Consider the following 23,009-nt stretch of genomic DNA (forward strand, 5'->3'; position numbering starts at 1 on the left):
GAGAAGGATACCTCCAAGATGGTTCAGGGAGCATTGTTATTGATGTAGGGATTTCGAATTGGAACTCTGTACTAGCTACAAGGTAGCATTGTTGTTGATGGGTGCAACAATTCTGTGGTTCCTGAAAGTGGAGCAAAATCTAGTGGTCTCTCGAGAGAAGACCATGCTATGGCATCAAAGGCTTGGACATATTGGAGAGAAGGGCCTTCGAATACTTCATGGTAAAGGTATGGTAGAAGGTATGATTAATAGCTCTCTGGATTTTGATTTCTTTGAAAATTGTGTATATGGGAAGCAGAATCGGGTGAGTTTCCCCTCTGGTGGTAAGAGGGCGAAACATATATTAGAGCTTGTGCACAGTGATGTGTTTGGACCTATGAAGGTTCCATCACTGGGTAATTCTGTGTACTATGTATCATTTATAGATGACTTTTCAAGGAATACATGGATATATTTCCTTAAGAAGAAATCTGAAGTCTTTGACAAGTTTAAAGAATTTAAGGCTCTAGTGGAAAAACAGACAGAGAAGAAGATAAAGGTGCTGAGGACAGATAACGGTGGAGAGTTTTGCAGTAAGGAATTTGAAGAATTTTGTAAGAAGTGTGGTATAGCAAGGAAGAAGACTACTCCATATACACCTCAGCAAAATGGAGTTATAGAAAGAATGAACAAGACATTGATGGAAAGGGCAAGAAGCATGCTCAGTGGTGCTGGGTTAGGACAAGAATTCTGGGCAGAGGCGGTGGAGACTGCATGTTACTTGGTCAACAAATCACCTTCATCAGCATTTGAGGATAATACTCCACAAGAGGTATGGACTGGTAAGAAACCCTCTCTTTCACATCTGAGGGTATTTGTATGTGATGCATATGTACATGTTCCAAAGGATAAAAAAACAAAGTTGGATAGTAAATTTGAAAAGTGCATCTTTATTGGGTATAAGGATGGTTTAAAGCATTATAATCTTTGGAACGCAGTAACAAGGAAGGTTGTGTACAACTGATATGTGGTGTTCAGAGAGGTGAAAGATGCTATTAAACATGAAGTCCAACAAAAGGAACCTAAGAAGATAGAGTTTGAGCTTAAGGAGGGAGATTCAGACTCTACAGCAGAGGAGGAATCAGAAGATGAATAGCCACAAACTACGGGTATGAGAAGATCAATTCGAGAAAGAAAGTAGCCAGAAAGGTATAGTCCCTCTGTTTTCTGTTCAAATTTTTCTTTATCTATTACTGATGATGATCCCAGAACTGTGAAGGAAGCAGTAGATTCAGAGGATTTAAAACTCTGGAAAGAGGCCATGGTTGATGAAATGGCATCTTTGCACAAAAATGAGGCATGGGATTTGATGGAGTTTCCGGCTGGAAGGAAACCCATTGGAAGCAAATGGGTGTTCAAGAAGAATAAAAATGCAAAAGGAAAGGTGGATAAATACAAAGCTCGGTTGGTAGCAAAAGGTTATTCCCAGGTGCCGGGAATTGATTTTGGTGATAGTTTTTCTCCTGTTGCCAAGGTAACTTCTATTCTAAGATTACTTCTATCTGTTGCTGCTGCTTTTTATTTTGAGGTAGAACAGATGGATGTGAAGACAACATTTCTTCATGGGGATCTGGAAGAGGAGATCTACATGAAGCAACCTGAAGGCTTTGTGGTGAAGGGTAAGAAAGAATTGGTATGCAAGTTAAAGAAGTCTCTGTATGGGTTAAAACAATCACCAAGGATGTGGTATCAGAAATTTGATACATTTATACGGGGACTTGGCTTCACTAGAAGCAAAGCAAATCACTGTGTGTATTTTAAATTAATTGGTGACTGTGTTATTTATCTAGTCTTGTATGTGGATGATATGTTGCTGGTTGGAAATGACAAAGAAATTATCCAGGATTTGAAGACCCATTTGTCCTCCAAATTCGACATGAAAGATCTTGGTGCTGCAAACTATATTTTTGGCATGGAAATTAAAAGATATCGAACAAAGAGGAAGCTTTGGTTAAACCAGAGGAAGTATGTTGAGACAATATTGCAGAGGGTTAATATGCAGGATAGTAAATTGATGAAGGTTCATATTCTTGTAGGTGTAAAGTTATCTGTTGAGTAGTGTCCCAAGACACAAGAAGAGGAAGAGGACATGTCCCGTGTTCCATATGCAAGTGCAGTCGGTAGCCTGATGTATGCGATGGTCTGTACTAGACTAGACATTGCACATGCAATGGGAGTATTGAGCAGGTTTATGTCAAAACCAGGGAAGGAGCACTGGACAGCAGTGAAGCAGGTTTTCAGGTATTTGCGTGGCACTAGTGATTATGGTTTGTGCTACCAAGGAAGACCAGGATTGGATAGAGTGTTGGATATTCGTGGCTTTGTTGATGCATACTGGGCTGGAGATCTGAATCAGAGAAGATATACAAGTGGGTATGTGTTTAACCTATTTGGAGGTGCAGTCAGTTGGATGAGTAAGAAACAATCTATAGTGGCACTATCAACTATAGAGGCAGAATACATGGCAACCACTCATGCAAGCAAGGAAGCAATTTGGTTGCAGAGATTGTGTTCAAGTATGGGGTTAGTACAAGGAGCTATAAGGATAGACTGTGACAGCCAAAGTGCAATTTTCTTGGCAAAGAACCCTGTATATCATTCAAAGACAAAGCACATTGATGTTCAGTATCACTTTGTGAGGGATATGATAGAAGACAAAAAGGTGTTGCTGGTAAAGGTGGACACTTTGAAGAATACTGCAGATGCATTGACAAAATCTGTGAGCTCTGAGAAATTCTCTTGGTGTAGAGAAACAATGGGCGTTGCAGGGATGGATAAATGACTAAGCTCTCTTGTGGCCCCCTATGGAAAGAAAAAAACAAGTGGGAGAATGTTGGGTTGTGTTATATTCTTTCCACGACTAGCCCACATAGTTAACTGGGGGGTTAGAAGGGGGGCGGAGCCCCCCCTTCGTTGCGCCGATTGCGTAGTGGGGGGGAGTCATAGGGGGTTTGAGGGGTGCAGGTAACCCCACTATATGGGGTCTGGGGCAGCACCCTGGAAAATTTTGTTTTTGGACCCTATATTAGGTTGGACAGACCTACCTATAGTTTTGTGCATGATTTTTTCGCACATGGTTTTGGATGCGATGGTTTTCGGTCTATGGTTTTGGACATGATGGTTTTCGGTCCATGGTATTGGATGCTTTGGCATGTATAAATATGTTTTATAACATTGAAAGGAACATAATGAAAAATCAAGCTGGTAGTCCCGGTTTTTGGATCCAGGGAAAATCTTTGTGTATATGTGTTATGCTCTCGCATTGTTTATTTTCTATTTTTTAGATTTCGTATGCAGGTAATTTTTACGAGGTTAAAACCTGTAAGAGAGGGAGAGAGAAGGCGAGAGAGAGAGAGAGAGAGAGAGAGAGAGAGAGGGTGAGGGAGGAGAGAGATAAGGGGAGATAGAGAGGGAAGTAAAGAAAGGGGTCAGGTGGGGGAGGGCAGAGGGAGAGATAAAGAGAGTTGGATGGGGGTTTTCGTGAAAGAAGGTGGGAGGAAGAAGGAGGAGCGGGAAGAGGGAAGAATAGTGAGAGATAGTGACAATGATGGGGTAGGGGAGAAAATGTTAGATAGAGAGAGAGAGAGATGGGAGAGATAAAGAGAGAGAATGAGGGAGAGAAGAGAGGAGTGAGGGAGAGAGGAGAGAGGGATTAAGAAAGAGGGGGGGGGGGAGAGAGATGTGGAGAGAAAAACTCTCTCTCTTCCTTCACTCCCTCCTTTCTCTCACTATACCCCACTCCATGCTATCTCTAATTCTCTCTCCCCCCATCCCTTGCTCTCTCTCTCTCTATACCTCGCTCTCTCTCCAACTCTCCCTTTCTACCCCTTACTCCCTCTCTCTCTCTCTCCATTTTCCCCTCTCTCCCCCCTCCTTGTTCCTCTCTCCCCTCACTCTTCCCCACTCTCTTTTCATCTCTCTCTCTTTTTCTCTATCCCCCTACCTTTATACTTCTCTCTATTACCATCACTCTCTCTCCCCCACTTTTCCCCTCTCCCTCTCTTACTCTCTATATATCTCTCTCTCTATCCCCCATAACTATTTCTCTATATATCTGTGTGTGTCCATTTTCCCTGCATTGCTTCACTCCCTCTCTATTATTCTCTCTCTATTGCATGCTCACTCAATATCTTCCCCTCCCGCCCTCTCTCTCTCTCTCTATCTCTCTATCTATCTCTCCCATTCCCCTTATCCCTTCCTCCCTCTCTCTCTGTCTTTCCCCATTTTCCCCTCCTCTTTCTCCTTTTCTATCTCCCTCTCCACCACTTTCGTCCCCCCATCTCTTTATCACACACATAGACATAACATCTCTACACCTCTCTCTCCCTCACTCCTTATCACCTATGTACACCCTCCTCCCACATCTACCCAAGCAACCAACCATTCGGGCTAGACATGGGACGAGAGGCCACTGTGATACGATTCGACCTCCTAAGTCATGTTAAGGAAGTGGAACCGATGGAGGCACACCATACAAAAATTCAACATCAGCCTTAGGACCCTCAGGAACCAATCCAACACTTCAAGCAGTTTTCCCTTGGTTCCCACTTAACTATTGGACAACTAGACCTTTGGACACTCTCATGCTATGGGCATGCTAGTGTCAGGGAACTCTGGATCCTCTCACAAGCCTACGTTCTAGTGTCCAGGGAATCTTTTACTCAATTATGTGCCAGAGCCCAGGTCACTACCTAGAATTGAATGACACCTTCAGAACAATAAGATAACATGGAAATAGCCATATTAATGCAATTACTTGAATAAGACCGTGACTGGACCCCTACTAGCCATGACAGACATTTCGTCAAAAATATCACGAATAAGTAATCTATAGGTGTAAATAACATATATGAGCATAGGGGCTTCATACTTATATGATATTCTCTATGAACCATTGATGCCTCAACGCATTAATTTCCATTCCATCCATTAGGTCATAGATACATTGTTCATTCATTTACAAGTAGAAACATGATGATAACCATACATTGTTGTTATTATAAAACATATACATAACCAGCATAATAGGGACAAAAATACCAATGAAATCATGTCAGTCATATACACCACATATAATCTAATATAATACTCATAAATACAAGGATAACTAACCTCATATTGATGCTGCAAAAACCAAATCCTATATGGGAATTCCACATTCCAACTGATCGTAGAATGAATGAGCCAAATCTCTCTTCATCCATTTACCTTTGTGCCATATTCTAACATGAATGTGGGATCTCATAGAACACATCAATCAAAACTTATCTAGGGCTTCTAGAGGCCATCCACCTCAACCCATCAAACAATGATTCCATCTCACGATCGGACATCACAAAACCATCATTAGATCAGTCTCTATCCCAGCCATCCAGGTCTCTAGAGCGTTTGTTCCAACTTGGCTTCCAGGACTAGTAACTCAACCCACAACTACTACCGAGATCTAGAGCGTTTGTCCAACCAAGGCTCCAAGACTAGTAACTCAACCCACAACTATTTCCTGGCTTCCACAACGTTTGTCCAACCAAGGCTTCCAGGACTAGTAACTCAACCCACCAAGGGCTTCCAGAGCATTTGTCCAACCAAGGATTCCAGGACTAGTAACTCAAACTAAGTTGTTACAAGGATTCTAGAGCATTTGTCCAAGGCACCAAGACTAATAACTCAACCCAAGTCATTATAGGGCTTCCAGAGAATTTGTAAAACCAAGGCTCCAAGAACTAATAACTCAACCCAAGATAAAGTAAACATGAGAACCAACCATAAATATAAAGAAAAGAACCCACAACACCATGACTATCTAGGAAATCGCAAGGCTAGGCAATCCACTATCAATCTAGACAATCCTCCATGCCAATGACATATCATAACCAAGAAATCACATACATGTGCCGTGCATGCCACAACTAGTGAGGAAAACATACATGCAAATCGGTACCTACAAGAAAATCTTGTTGTAGTTGTTGATCCCGATGCCCTCTTGCGCTTTCCTACCCTTCCTTTTCCTTCTTGCTCCAATAATCCAAGTATGCAATACCCTCCAAGAGAGCTCCAATAAAACTCTAAGTATCCAAGAGTATGAGAGAGAGTATAATATAAGAGAACTCCACCAAAACATATCAAAATATTACCAACTAATCCTCAAAATCCTTTTTATCAATGAGGCCTCTATTTTCTTCATTTTCCATTATTTTCCTTCATTTTCCTCCTCACGTGAAACCTGTAAAACCTTCCTTTTCTCCTAATTTTCCTTATTTTCATATTAAATAAAATGGCAATTAATGCCTCATGCTTTTCCAAATCCTTTTTCATTGCCTTTTCCGACATCCTTTAGCCATAAAAAACCTAATCAGCACCCACTAGGATTTTTTCCCCACCATTCAGCTTGGAATACGTGTCCCTTCACCATGGTCTTATATATATTTTTACATGGAATTTTCACCAGGGTTGTTACAACCTATTCTCTCTCCACCCTTCTATCACTCTCTCCCTCTCTCTTCCCCACCTCAGTCCCCCTCCCTATAACTTACTTTATTTTTGCTACTCTCTTTATTTATCCCTCTCTCCCTCCTTCACAACCCCTCCCCATCCCTCTTTCCCTCCATCCTCCCCCACCACTCTCCCCCACTCTCTCTAAAAATTCCTCCCTCACTCTCTCCTTCTCTCTCTCTCCCCCCTACTCTTCCTTCCCTAATATTTTCCTCCTATTTCCCTCTTAACCGTTGTCCATCCCTCCTTCCCTCCATCCCTCTCTCTCTACACCTCTACCTCTATATCCCTCCCACATTTTCTCCCTGCTATCAATCTCTCTCTATTTATTTATACCCCTCTCTCTCTCTCTCTCTCTCTCTCTCTCTCTCTCACTTCACTGATATCCCCCTCACTCCCTATCCCCCATTCTGTATGTATGTGTGTTGTTGGGATGAGAAAAAGGTACATTTTTTCCTTGTAAATAGCTTTATTTAGCATTCGGCTTCACAAGTCTAATTTTGTTTTATGGATAAAATTAGAGGAAACAACAACTGAAGTTGGGTAAAAGAAATCAGTAACAAATTAGATAAATCTAAGCAGGAAAAAATTACTTTTACTATCTTTATGTTCAAAAGATGTGAATTGGATGATGGTTGTTCAATTGACAGAACAACAGCATCCCGTAAAGGAAAAAGACAACATCAGAGGCAAAGTAGGACAGTGGAAGACCGGGCAGACCAATGCTTTTTTATGATGAAATCAGATCAAGTATTGTGAAATCCTCAGGATCCCTTGATCTTGAGGATTCTCTTTTATCTATTTAATTTTCTAAATGTTATATATAAGGCCGAAAGGCAAACTGCATGGCTAGTTCAGAAATTCACAGTTTGTAACTATTCTTTTTGACATAGAATACTTTCATCTTGCTTATGTTGTAACTTTGTTACTTGTTTTAATGAAGAAGACTACGTTTAATTTATAATCATATTCTGAGTATCTAATAGCGGGGACTTCTAGAGACTTTGGGCCTAGTGAAGAGAAGATTTGTTGCTTTACTTGTGTTATAATTCTTTTTGTCTATTCTTTATTGTTTTTTGAGTTAATATCATTTTGATTACTGTGAGGATTGACTATTCTGATTCATATTTGTTGTTTATTCAAGATTCAGAATTAGTTGTATGTTAGATATGTGTGATGCTCTTGATTTAATTGGTTATGATTAGATCATTGTTCATTCCAAGTAATGTTATCATAGATTTCAGAGATAATTTATTTCCTTCCGTAGGATGCTTATGTGGTTATTTATTGTTCATTTGTTACTTACTGCTCATTTATCATTTATTGTTCAATTAGCATTTTCTTTTCAATTACTATTTGTTGTTCAATTGTTATAATTCTCTTTCATGATTAAGCGAGTTAATTTCAATTCCATTTGAGATTTCCAAGTGTGATTCTTTACATTTGTATTCAGATTCATTTGATTTCATAATAAGTTAAGTAGAATTGCAAAGTGTGTTATGAATTTCTTTCAGAGTGGTTTGGATTGGATTTAAAAGAGATAGTCATTAGCTATTGCAACGATTCCAATTTCTTTCATTCTCAGTTAACCTCTGAATTCACTGCATATATCGTGCTCACACTCTTGAAATAAAAAGACATGCCCTGGGTTGACAATTGATGTAGGAATTAAGATTGCCCGTAAAAAGAAATATTAGTGCACCAACATTTTGGCGTTGTTTCCAGGAAGAGTGTTTCAAAGTGATTTCCTTTTTATCTTGCTGTAAAAGAATTGGGTTTTAAAAACGGGAGGTAAGAACCTACATACCTAGCAAGTAAAGTGCTTGCTCACCAGCCCGCTTTTTAGCAAAATATTAGAGGTTAAATAGGAATAGGTTTTTTATGAATGATTAGGAATAGGAAGATAGAAAAAGATCAAATCCGCCCACCTAAATCCAAAAAACCCAAGGGATCGGTGAACCTTGGGGGAACGACCTTTATAGATGAAATCGTAAGAAAAGAAGAGTCTCAAGAATTAGTAGGATTCCAGACTGTATCTGGAAAAAGTCCTACTGTAATCCCTTAGGAAGTAGGCTCAGCATCTGCAGCTTACTCTAAGATTCAAATCCAAATTGGAGGATCTGAACAGAGTCTCCAGGTTACAACAAATTTACATTCTGATCCTATACAAGAGGGAAATCGTGTAACTTAAGAGAAGGAGAGGGAGAAACCAGTGGAACTGCTAAGGCAAGACCTCAGCTATCTAAATAAGGATCTCCTGTGATCCCAGATTTAGGCAGTGCTGCAAAACCAACCCGGATTGCTAATCCTCCGCTTACTCAAATAGCACCCCCTGAAATCCCTAAAGGATATTGGCACATCTTTTACCAAATGGAAAATCAACCACCTCAGGGTCAAACCTCAACATTGGAATATCCCATAGTCGACCAAATGGCCAATGCCCCTATGAAGGCTATTCCTTTGCATCGCATCCCAACTTTTCTTGGGATGATCACAGAAGATCTAGATGCCTTCATGTTCACGTTTGACGTCCTCTGCAAAGGGTATGACTACACCACTAACCCTCAAAAGCTAAAATTGTTCCTTTCTACTTTGAAAGGAGCAGCTTTAAGGTGGTTCATGGGTCTAGGCGGATGTACTATTAACTCTTGAGATGATATGAAAACTTCCTTCCTCACAAGATATCAAGACTTTTGCAAGACTAGGGAGCTAAAAGATGAAATCTTTAAGATGGATGCAAAGGATAATGAAACTCTAGAAGAATATGTCAAATGGTTTCATTATAATTTGTAGAGATCTCCACACACCACCTTACCAAAATAAGTCCTAAGAGTTATCTTAATTAAATGAATGAAAGAAGAATGGATAGAAACTCTAAACTTAATGGGGAAAGGGGATATTTCTCAAGAAGATTATGATGAAATCGTTTGCTTGTGTATCATGTTCACGAGGAAGCACACGCATAGTAACAGGAAGACGAGATCCCATGAGTAGGGGAAGCAAACCACACACTGGAGGCGTAACATGAATGGAAATTGGTAACCTCCTAGAAGATTTCAAGACAGACATTCTAGGCACCCTCACAACGCAACTAGATGTCATGCAGGCTAAACAGAAACAAGCCTTAGTAGAACAAAACTTGGTCATTTTCTACCCAACCTACTGAAAGAAGCACAGTCAACGGGAGTGTCCATTGGATATGGTTCAGACATGTGCTATCTGCACTAAGGATCACACCACTGAACAATGTCAATCACTTCCAGGGTTTAAAGCAGTCTTCAAGGAAGCAGAAGAAGAGATAGAGCCAGTGTATCTAATGAACCAACGTCGACAGTGGCAGGCCAAACCTACAGGTATGTCATAAGACACATCATTCTTCATAGTTTAATCAACAACAAAACCCTAGGGTAGTATGGCAAGGCCAATGTTATGAAACCAACTCACAAAAGGATAGAAAAGATAGATCAATGCCTTAGAAATAAGTCTCTTCGAGGGGGAAACCTCCTTTACATTACACAAATGAACAGTTCTTAGATGATACAAATGACAAGACCTCCTTTCTATATATAGGAGTCGAAGGGGTCATAGTATAATCAAAGCCTACATAACAATAATAATGTAAGGGCACAATAATAACAATATTGGGCTTCTGTGGGGCACAATAATAAAAATATGGGGACTACATGGGCACAACAATATATTAAGGGGATTGTACTAATAACAATAAGGGGTTACACTAATAGTATAGGGACCTAACATGCCCCTCTCCTTCAAAAAGTTTTGTCCTCAATGCTTGATTAGTTCTTGATGCTTCTGTATAAATTCTTGTCCTCCCATCTGGAATCTTCAGCGGGTAAGTTCTTCCACTTGATGAGATACTCTGAAATTGATCTATTTCGTAACTGTCAATTTCTCAGTTCTGTGACTGCTTCAAGTTCCAATATAATTTTTCCTTGCTTTTCAAGTTCCCGCAATACTATTTGAACTGGGATATCCTGCAACTTTTGAATGAGTTCCCACTCCTTTGGGCATATGGATATCTGTAAGGCCTGATGTTTGGAGGAACACTTCGAGGAATCAAATAAATAGCATGATCATGATCACAAATAGGTGGGAGGCCTTTGGGAGTCTCAAACACCTTGGAATGATTGTCCAAAAAGTTTTGGAGATTTGGAGAAATACATGATTTCTATGTGGGATCCTCTAGTGAACATAATTGTGCAATTACACTTCATTGTTCTTTATTTAGAATCTTTGTCATGCTGTTAAAGTTGATTATATTTCTCGGTTTCCATTAGATACCCCTCAATTCAACTTCCTTTCCTTCCCAAAAAAATTTCAAGAAAAGTTCTTGAAAAATAAAAGTTATCGTACCCAAAGATTGTAGCCATTGGACTCCTAGTAAAACATCAACACCACCCATTGGAATGGAAAGCATTTGGCTATTCAATACATATTCTCCCATGGATAGCTTGATATTATGGCACTTTCCAGAGAAATTTATGGTTCCTCCACTTGCAACCATCACTTGACACTTTGGTGCTGGATATAGGAAGCAATTCAATTCCTTGGCTATCTTACAATGAATAAAATTATGGGTACTGCCCGAATCAATCAACACTATTACCTTTTTTTTCTTGATATGTACTTCTATCTTGATAGTTTGAGGAGTGGTAATTCCGGCCAATGCATTACAAGATATGATCGGATTCATTTCTTCTTTCTTGATGTGATCTTTCACTTCTTTAACCTTTTTCTTCTTGATATGTCCTTCTATATTGAGAGTTTGAGGAGTGGTAATTATTTTCAATTCTTTACAAGATATGGTTGGATTCATTTCTTCTTTATCTATGATGGGTTCCTGGTGTATATCCTCTTCTTTTGAAATTTCTTGATCATTTTCTTCCTCCTCTTCATAATCTATGTAAAATAATTTCTTCTCAGCACACTTATGACCTTTAGTGTATTTGCTATCACAATTGTAACAAAGCCCTTTTTCTCTTTTTTTCCAATTGTTGTCATGTAAACCTTGTAGGTTGTGGAAGGCTAGGAGAAAAAAAACTTCCATAATTATAGTCGTGAGTGGTGGGATTCCTTGTTTCCATAATTCCTCTTTCAATTTTTCTTGCCAACCTGAATGTCTCCTCCAATGAATCAGGTTCCCAAAGATGAACCTCGTGTTTAATGCTATCCTTTAAAGTCCCTATAGACATCAATCCTTTGCTTCTCTGGAATATCATTTGCCCTTATATTCAATTTTTGAAAGTCCTCAATGTGATCTGCCATTGAACCCCTTTGTTTGAGATTTATCAACTGGCTAAAGAAAGTGTTGCTCTTTGTATCCTCATAATGTGCTATCATTTCCTCTATGAAAATTGACCACGTAACAAGTGGTTTACGAGAAAAAAGCCCTTTATACCATAAGAATTGATCTGGTTCTAAATAATCAGATGCAATAAGAACCTTTTGTAACAGTGGTACACCATGTAGATCAAAATATTTCTCCATCTGTTGTATCTAATTTACTGGATCCTTGCCATCAAACTTCCTGATATCACCTTTTCTTGATTTTAGGAGCTCGATCTTGAAACGACTGTAACTCTGTAATTTCATATCTCCAGGTTTTGAAATTGCATCTTGCAGTATCCCTCTGCATTCCCTTTGTAACCTCGCAAGTCTGATCAATATTGGATTCTGCAAGGAAGAGTTATGTCAAATCTCCCGCGATGACCTAATTATATACTGGTTTAGTAGAGCACACTTGTACAAAGTTCCACGTGTCACTGTTTCAACCTTAGGATCCAAAAAATATACAAAAAATACTACAATCCGTCCTCTTTCTGTAAATTCTTATGAAATTGAAATTTGATGCTCAGAGAGAAAGTTATGATGATTTTCCCAAGGTCGCCTGTTTAGGATGTAATTCGGGAGTCTGCAAAAACCCTAAATTCCTCAGATCATATATCCGAAAATATAGCGATACAAGATCTCAAATTTGGACTGATACTCAGACTGATTTCTTCTCAAATGAGTTTTTTGTTTAGGTTCTGAAACTTCGTAGTGAAAAAGTTATAGCGAACATTCCACAATGACCTGTTTTAGATGAAATTCTGGAGCTCGCAAAAACCCTAACTTCCTCAGATTATATATCCTAAAATATAGCAATACAAGATCTAAAATTCGGACCCGAGGTTCAGCGCGATTTCATCTCAAATGTTTTTTTTAGCTTCTGAAACGTCGCAGAACAAAAGTTATAGTGACAATTCCACAATGACCTGTTTGGAGCAGTGAAACCCTAGAATCCAAAGCTCTGATACCAAATGTTATGAAACCAGCTCACAAAAAGATAGAAAAGATAGATCAGTGCCTTAGAAATAAGCCTCTTCAATGGGGAAACCTCCTTTACATCAAACAAATGAACAATTCTTAGATGATACAAATGACAAGATCGCCTTTCTATATATAGGAGTCTAAGGGGTCATAATATAATCAAAGCCGACATAATAATAATAATGTAAGGGCACAATAATAACAATAGTGGGCTTATATGGGTCACAATAATAACAATATGAGGACTACATGGGCACAACAATATATTAAGGGGATTGTACTAATAACAATAAGGGGTTACAATAGTAGTATAGGGACCTAACAGGCAATCACCTTACTCGAATTGGCAATCCCAACCATTCCCTATGACATCGTGGCCAACTCAAGCCCTTTCGGGTAATGGCTGGCCAAATTCTCCTTTTACTCCTGTTTGGAAAGGTAATCCCTATCCATCCCAGTGGCCTGCCTCCACTTCTCAAAATCTGAACTAGTCTACAAATTGGCAGTGACCTTTGGGAATATCCAATACTCCTATGGGGATAGGTCCTCAACCTCAACCTGCATTATCAACTTCTTATCCATTACAACAAAATCCTCAGCCTCTTCTACGTCCTCAATTGTCAGCTCAATCGAATCTGAATCCCAGTAACAAATTGGTTCAGCTGGTGTAGATTGTCAAAAGCTCAGACTATGAGATTGAACAAAAAGAATGTAATGAAATTAGATTGAGGTCGAGACGTATCATCACCCTTGAGGAAAATAGGGACCAACCATCAATTGAGATCGAAACCCCACTTGTACATATACCACCACCTGTAATTGATATCGAAATAAAGCAAAAAGAAGAGACAAATCAACATAAAGATCCTAAGGAACTCATAGTCACTTCTCCCCCTCTCCCCGAAAGGTTAACGATACCTAAACCAATTATTTATCCAGATTTTGATCTTGTAGGGGAACTAAAAAATCTTTGTATAAAAATTCCTCTCCTCCAGGCCATCCAAGATATTCCCATCTATGCTAAAAAAATTAAAGAGCTATGTGTAAAGAAGCCTGTGAGGAAAGCAAAAACTTCACCCACCATTCATGTTGTAGGAATCTTATCTGATTTACTCTTGGGAGGGGAAATCCAGTAAATTATGAAGATCCTAGGAACCCCATAGTTACAGTTCAGATATATGGGTGTTCCTTTCCCAATACACTAGTTGATCTCGGTGCAACCATTAACATTTTAACAGTAGAAACATGTCAAGCACTTGGTATTACAACTCTGGAACCAACCACCACCTTACTAGAACTTGTTGATCGTTCGGTGGTAAGGCCAGAAGGAAATTTACATGATATTATGGTTTTTGTTGATTCATGGGAGTATCCAATAGATTTTCTTGTTATAAACCCAAATAGTCGATTGGATGGGCACCCTATGATTTTGGGTCGACCTTGGCTAACAACATTTGATGCTTATATAGGCTGCTGAGAGGGCATCATGACTATTTCTAAGGGGGATGCTGTAACAAAACTTGTTTTATATCCTCCTGCCAAACCAATTCTACCCATTGTAAAAATATGTAAACAACCACCAATATACCTAGAATAAAGCATCCGTTCACCACTCACAGTAGTAGAGACACTTGAATTTAAAAATCAAACCAAAGATGATGTTATCAACAAATTTATCAATCAGCGAGCTAATGTGAGCAATGTAAAATTTCAGATGTTAAAAGAAATTATTGATAATGAAGCCTTGGAAGATCCTTTGAAGGATACTGATGATTAACACATCCAAATGACTACTATGCATAACAACAAGGCTGTGGAAATTGAACTAGGCAAAGTTTTAAACATTAATGATAGTCTGGACAATGATTAGCAACAAAAGCTCATTTAGATCTTGCAAAAATATAAAGGGGCTTTTGCCTGGGATTATCCTGACATGAAGGGTATATACCCACAATTGTGCACACATCATATCTATACCGAAAAGGATTCTCTTCCTATCCGACAGCCTTAGCGGAGATTGAATCTGCATCTCAAGGACATTGTGAAAGAAGAATTACAGACGTTGTTGGATGTGAATCTCATTTATCCTATTTCGGATAGAAAATGGGTCTCTCCATTGGTAGTAGTCCCCAAGAAAAATGGGAAGTGGCGTATCTGTGTGGATTACCGAGAATTGAACAAGGAAACACAGAAAGACCACTTTCCTCTTCCCTTTATTGATCAAGTCCTTGATACTTTGGGAGGGAAGCAGTTCTTTTCCTTTCTAGGCGGCATCAATGACTATAATCAAATTCAAATAGCTCCTAAAGACCAAGACAAAACAACCTTCACCTGCCCCTGGGGTACGTTCGCTTACAGAGTGTTACAATTTGGCTTATGCAACGCCCCAACCATGTTTCAAAGAGCCATACTCAACATTTTTGTTGATCTGATAAATGAAGGACTTGAAGTTTATATGGATGACTTTACTCCAAATGGGAATGACTTTGATCAAGCACTTCAAACATTAGAAAAGGTTTTAGAATGATGCATTGTTACCAGGTTATGTTTAAGCAATGTCAAGTGTCACATGATGATAAGCAAAGGCGTAATCTTGGGACATTACATTTCTGCAGCAGGGATACAGGTAGATCCAACAAAAAATACAGGTAATTCTTTTACTGCCTACACCCTATACTCAAACAGAGGTACGTAGCTTCCTGGGATATGCAGGCTATTATCGCAATTTTATCAAAAAAATTTCACAAATTGTTGCGCCTTTATATGCTTTAACTGGAAATGTTGATTTTAAATGGTCTGAAAAATGTGACACAACATTTACAGGTTTAAAGAAACTAGTCTCGACGACACTATTATTACATGGACCAAACCAGGAGCTGCCTTTTCACATATCCATGGACACATCAGATGCAGAAATAGGTGTTGTCCTCAGCCAGGAGGAGGACAAAAAACCTTATGTTATATATTACATTAGAAAAAATCTTACTGCTGCAGAGCTTAATTATATAGTAACAGAAAAAGAATTCTTAGCTGTCATTTATGCCATAAACAAATTTAGACATTATATAACTGGCTACCAAGTTTTTCTGTATACTAATCACTCCGCCATTAGGTATTTAGCTAACAAACCTATCATGAATGATCGAGTGACTCGTTGGCTATTGCTTTTGTAGGAGTTTGACATCACTATCAAAGATTATCTGGAGAAGGAAAACCCAGTAGTTGATTTTCTGTCTCGAGTCTAGAAGGTAAATGATCCACTAGCAGTGGATGACCAATTTCCAGATGAACATTTGTTTGTTGTAGCAATCAAGACGCCATGGTACACAGATGTAGCAAATTATCTGGCAGTGGGGAAGTTGCCCAGGAATTTGACAACAAGGGAAAGGAAACATATCGTCTAGTGCAGCGCCTGATTCTCTTGGATTGGTGGATATCTTTTTCACACAAGGTTCGATATGTGTATACACAGATGCATTGGCAAGGATGAGATTTATGACATCCTGAAGGCTTGCTATGATGAGCCCTGTGGGGGACACTTCGCATATCAAAGGAAAAGGCATAAGGTACTACAAATGGGCTATTTTTGGCCCACTATTTTTAAAGATGCTAAGAAATATACCCAGGCTTTTGATAACTGCCAAAGGATGTGTCAGCTTGGCCAATCTAATGAAATACCGTTGTAGCCCCAACGAGTCATACAACCCTTTGAACGATGGGCATTGGACTTTGTTGGTCCATTCCATCCACCATCAAATCAAAAGGCCTACATACTGGTTGCCACAAATTATGTAACGAAATGGGTGGAAACAGTAGATTTGCCAAGAGCCACAGAGGAAGTTGTGATTAACTTCCTTTTTGGGTTATTTGTGCAATATGGTTTACCACAGGAAGTGATAACATATGGGGGAGGGAAATTTGTAGGACACAAGATTATAGCCACTCTTAGAAACCATCACATTACACACATGATCATTTCCCCTTATCACCCACAGGCGAATGGGCAGGTTGAAAGCACCAATAAGGTCATCGAAGCAATTCTGACCAAGACAGTCTCAACACATTGGCGAGATTGGGCTGCTAGACTGCCAGAGGTCTTGTGGGCCTATCACACGACTTGGAGGAATACTACTGGATACTCTTCGTACCAACTTGTGTTTGGAAAAGAACCTATTTTTCCAATTGAATTCGAAATAAAGACTCTAAGAACGGATCAGGAAGTGAGACTGGATTTAACAGAAGCCCAAACCAAGTGACTTAAACAAATCAACAAACTAGATGAGGCTCGATTGCTTGCTCTGCAACGGACTGTAATTATCCAGCAACAAAGGAAAAGTGGCACAACAGCCTTATAAAAAAGAAGACGTTTCAGAAGGGAGATTGGGCACTCCTCTATGACTCCAGATTCCAAGACTTTTCGGGAAAGTTACAAACAAGATGGCTCGACCCTTATGAAATTCAAGAAATACATAACAATAATACTCTCACTTTGACTACCATTGACGGGTCTGGCCATTCTTTCAAGGTGAATGGGCATCGGGTGCATCTCTATCACAAATCACTCACCAAGGAGTCTTTCTGCCAACAGGAACGCGAGGACCCCACTATGAAAATTATAGCTGCAGTGAGTGATGACCCGACAAATTCTTTCGTTAAATAGTGATTTTTTTTCATTGTAAATAATGTACATATTCCCTTCTCTGATTGATTACAATTCAGTTAGGTATTACCATGAAGATATGAGGATTTTTCTTTTTTTGCGCTGTTTGATAAGTGTTGTTCAATCGATTGAATGATTATTGTTTAATTAATTGAACAACACTTATGTTTTGTTTGCGTTGTTGTTCAATCAATTGAACAACACTTATTTTTGTGTGTATGTTGTTGTTCAATCGATTGAACATTTGTTGTTCAATTAATTGAACAACACTTATTTTTTTGTTTATATTGTTTCTCAATTGATTGAATGATTGTTGTTCAATCAATTGAACAACACCTTGTGTGTTTTGTTGTTCAATCGATTAAACAATTTTTGTTCAATCAATTGAGCAACACTTTTTTCATTTTACAATTTTCATTGTTCAATCGATTGAACAATTTCTGTTCAATCAATTGAACAAAACTTTTTGCATTTTATGATTTTTGTTGTTAAATCGATTGAACGATTGCTGTTCAATCAATTGAACAACACTTTTTGCATTTTTCGATTTTTGATGTTCAATCGATTGAATGATTTCTGTTCAATTAATTGAACAACACTTTCTACATTTTATGATTTTTAGTGTTCAATGGATTGCACTGTTGTTGTTCAATCAATTGAACATCACTTTTTGTGTTTTACGATTTTTGTTGTTCAATCGATTGAATGATTTCTATTCAATCGATTGAACAATTGCTGTTCAATCAATTGAACAACATTTTTTTGCGTTTTTTGATTTGGTTGTTCAGTTAATTGAATAATTGTTGTTCAATCAATTGAACAACACGTTTTTCCTTTTTCGATTTTGCTATTCAATCAATTGAAAAACACGTTTTGTGATTTTTTCGATTTGATGTTCAATTGATTGAACGATCGCCATTCAATCCATTGAACAATGCTTTTATGTTTTCCCCCTTTTGATTTTGTTGTTCAATCGATTGAACGATTGCTGTTCAATCAATTGAACAACACTTTTGTGTCTTTTTCTTTTCGATTTCGCTGTTCAATTGATTGAACGATTGTTGTTTAATCAATTGAACATCACGTTTGCATTTTTTTCTTTTTGAATTTGTTGTTCAATCAATTGAACAACGCTTTTGTGTTTTTATTTTAGATTTCGTTGTTCAATCAATTGAATGTTTGATGTTCAATCAATTGAACAACATTTTAGCGCTTCTACGATTTTTCTGTTTAATCAATTGAATGATTGTTGTTTAATCAATTGAACATCATTTTTTTCGTTTTTGTGTTGTATTCAATCAATTGAATGACATTATTTTTCAGTGAAGTTCAATCAATTGAATAAGCCCTGATTTTTCTTTTTGTGTGTAATCGATAGAATAAACAACTGTGATTTCTCTTTATTGTTTCATCGTCGGTCACTCTTTTTGCCCTTTTTTTTCTCTTTTATGTTTCGAACGAAAACCATCTGGTTGGTTTTGTGCATAAGATAAATAAAAATAGTAAAGTTAATATCATTATGACCTATAAAACCTTTTTATGGTCATCTTTATTCAATAGTTGACATGGTGCATCTTATAATGACTGGCTGAATATCTTTTCATTGGTCACATCATAAAATGATTTATTATATCAATACCATGTTGGTTTATCTTTCACACTTTCAAATGGATAAATCCCTTTGATATGATGATATGGGGGTAAACGTATAAACTTGCATTGGCATTTTTCTTACTTCTTACACCATCCCCGACTCTTAAGGAGTAAATGAGCCTCACTCTTTTTACAATAAAAGCATCAAAATATAAAAATATGAAAATAAAGAAATATGAAAATGCAACAAAAGAGGATAGGGGGTCTCATCACGAGCCAACCTACCATGATCATAAGGATGTAACGGGTGACATTCCATATTTGCCACCAAACCAAGGTAATGACCTTCTTGATAATTAAAACCGTAAGAAGGACAGGGGGTCTCATCACGAGACAATATGATCACTTTTTATATCCTAGTGAATGAAACTAGGATTATCCGGTCACCATGCCATCATAGTGGTCTCTTTATGACAAAAAAAGAAAGAATCATCTACATACTAAAAGGAGGACTCTGGGTCATTTGAGGGGTTAAAAAGCAACCCTATCGAGGCTATGAACACTTGCTGGCAGCAGTGGCTCTGCTTGTGGTATTGGAGTACTATCTGACACTGCCAAATGATCTATATTCTATTACCACCTATGGATTCATTTCTAAAGGAAATTTCCAATTTAAACAACACTTCTAAAATGCCAACGTGCATGGTAACTTATGTTACACATTCATTATATCATATTTGTCCAATCACTTTATGACAATCATTAATACTTATTGTTGGATATGCATTGTTACTAATACCACTTAAGGTAAAAATATTTTGATATAATGATTTAAATCTCTGTTTTAATTTACAGCCATTGCAAATCCAATGACGTCTACTGCTTTAAATGCTTTGTTGTGTATTGCGTTGATTTTTATTGATTGGTTTCTTGCATTTATGTATTACCGACACTTTCTCCAGTTTTCCCATGCTTGGTGGACATGGATGCCCTTTTCCCATTGGAGGGGGATGGTCTGTGTATGAACAACATGCGTGACAATTTATGGATAATTGTGTGATAATTATTAAACTGATTTCGAGTTTAAGGACGACATGATGATTGTGTATGTGTAATTATTATCAAAGTATTTCTGATTGGATGAAGGACATAAACCATTATGGATCACATGCGATTTGATTATGAACCTGCGTCAAAAATTTCTAATGAGACAAATGACTTGACTGTATATGATGTTAATTCCCAAAACAACGTCATTTTCCTATTAATTTCTTTAACGTTCTTTGCTACTGTTCTAAACTGCAAAAGTGCAAGAGAAGTGCATGCAAGTGAACCAGTCATAGGAAAACAATAGCCATGGGAGGTAGAGCCATCCGAAATGAACCCATAGTGCTCATGGTATTAGACCAGGCTTGTGCAATTCTCGAGCGTGTTGGTTGGCTACAATATTTGAATAAATCGCAGGGATTTCATGAATAGACGACACTTGAATTCCTACAGAATTTGCAGAATGGCACCACCACAGTAAGAGGTAGGAACATAACGGTCTCCGAAGCAGTCATAGCCAAAGTCAATGGAATTCTGGCCAAGGGAACAAAATGGACATAAAAACAAGTCCTTTTCTACAATGTGGTCACAATATTCTAGGACCCAAGCAAGCAATTGGTGCGAACAGGGAAAGGGATTCACCCTTCAGCGTTAAGACATCCATGGTAGGAATTGGCAGTCATTGTGTAAAGGTACATCACATGCGACAGTCGACGGGATGTGGTAAAGCCCCACCAACTCAAACTGTTAGCCATCTTAAAATAGAAAATTTCAGTTAATTTTCCGTTTTATTTGAATTCCCTATTGCATGATTTTTATCGTCGAGTTAGGAAAGCAAAGGACCCACACACAGCCATCAGTCATCATGGGTTGATCAAATTGATTATCATGCATGGACTAACCCAGCAATAGCTAACCTGGGATAATATTGTAAATCATACTTTGGCCCCACCTTCAGAAAACCTAGCAACAAAACAACAAGGGCTAAGAACCCCAGGTCCGAGAAGGACACTAAAAAGGAATAATTCCTTTGTGCCCCTGAACCCATCAAAATGAAGGCGCTCTATGTAGATGAAGTCGCAGCGATAGACCCCAATTCAAAAAAATGAGGTCGGGTCATCTCACACACCACGTCCAAGTCCACAAAATGACCCTTTGCACGACTATGAGGAAGAGGTGGCCAGGGTATTGGAAAACATGGGGATATTTGGTGAGGGAAGAGAACAATCTAAGAATGTTGAAGGACAAAATTTTGCTCCCAACCAGTCTGCCTCTGCTAACAGCCCTGGTTATGATCAAACATTATCGTTCACTGATTTTGTGGAAGAACAGAGGGAACCAATCCCTTCTGTGGACAAATCCCTAGAAGAAGAAGTGAACGAAGAAGAAACCATTAGAGAGGAAAATCATTCAGCAACTGCTGGTCCATTGGACCCCCCAGCTGAAGAAAATCCTACAGATGAAACCCTGGGAGATGAAAATCAACTAGGAAATGCTAGTTTTATGAAGTCCCTTGAGGACGAGGCCCACCTAGAAGAAAACCTGGAGAATGATAATTGCTCAAGAGACATCATTCCATTGGGGTCTCCTAAGAGAGAAATTCATGATGAAAAGAACTGGAAAGTGAAGCTCCATCGGGAGATACAGTTCCAATTGAAACCCTCCCTGATGCCAACACAATTCCACCTGAGCATGAACCTGAGGTAAATGCAGTTGCACCATCGCCGATTGGAAGTCTCACAATAAAGAAAACCTACAAGGATAGGCTCATAAAAATGCTTAAAAAGTATAGGAAACAAAATAGAATAATTGGGCAGCTAAGATAATGGTTAAAAGAAGCAGTCAGAGTCAGAAAATTGAAAGTGGAAATGGAGACCACGGGGGCACAGACATAACATTGTTCTAGAAAAGATGTTCAAACCCAGATTGAGATTCTTTTGATTTATTAAAAGGAAGCTCAAATGGAGCCATGTCTTGTAGAAGAAAATGAAATGCAAATTGAAGACCCCTGTGTTTTCCCATAGGAGGCCCAAACGGACTTCCCTACTGTGAACATTGTCATTCAAACTGATGCTGAAGAAAGCATCCCAGTTGATTATTGCATGATTGAAGAATTAGTCGAGGCTACTGTCCAGACTGAGACTATGGAGACACAAGAAGTTTGAGGCACTCACATCCACTGAGGATGAGACCTTCGCTCAATACAAGGATGAGAAGAAAAAGGTTGAGAAAGTACAAGACAAATTACAAAAGGCTAAAGAGAAATTGGAGACTGTCTGCTCTCTTTATTTAGACACCCTGTCATGCCGAACTCCTGCTACAAACTATGCATTATTCCTCTTGGAAAGGTACCTCCTACTGAAAATCAAAGCTGTTAAGGTTGGAAAGTCTGTGGAAATCAAGACTACCCCGGACTTTGTCAAGTACTTCAGAGAGCAGAATGAGCAGGTACAACACCTCTTGTGTGAACTTTACATGCATAATTTCTTTTTAGAAGATGACAGAGATAGAAACCCTGGCCCCTTTATAGGGGATGTCCAATTCCAAGTCTTTCTTTCCTTTGCTACTAACCAAATTAAATGGGTCAAGGCCCATAATAATTTTAGAAAATGAGAATATGGCATCGACCTATGGGTTAGGGGGGAGCCTACAAAACCCTTGCATCTCTCTGTCAGGCACAAGCAATTTATGAAGTGAGCTGGTGTTGTGGGCCAATTAGGGCCATTCCACACATATATTTTACAAGCTGGCAAGGAGTACTTCCAAGAGATCAAGGAAGAAACTTTGTCTGCAGCCAGAAAAAGGTGGGAAGTCTCCGGCAATACTCTCAGGAACAGAGAATCATTCAGAT

General features: G+C 38.6%; 1 protein-coding gene across 1 annotated transcript in view; it reads right to left on the minus strand.

Moving 5' to 3' along the window:
* Window positions 1-23,009, minus strand: part of LOC149227600 (putative LRR receptor-like serine/threonine-protein kinase At1g56130) — a 53,678-nt gene that overhangs the window by 25,586 nt on the left and 5,083 nt on the right. The gene's annotated exons all lie outside the window — the stretch shown is intronic.

Source organism: Pinus tabuliformis, chromosome J (genome assembly GCF_031772625.1).
Source record: "Pinus tabuliformis cultivar Carrire ecotype Pingquan chromosome J, CPIR1, whole genome shotgun sequence".
Lineage (NCBI taxonomy): Eukaryota > Viridiplantae > Streptophyta > Pinopsida > Pinales > Pinaceae > Pinus > Pinus tabuliformis.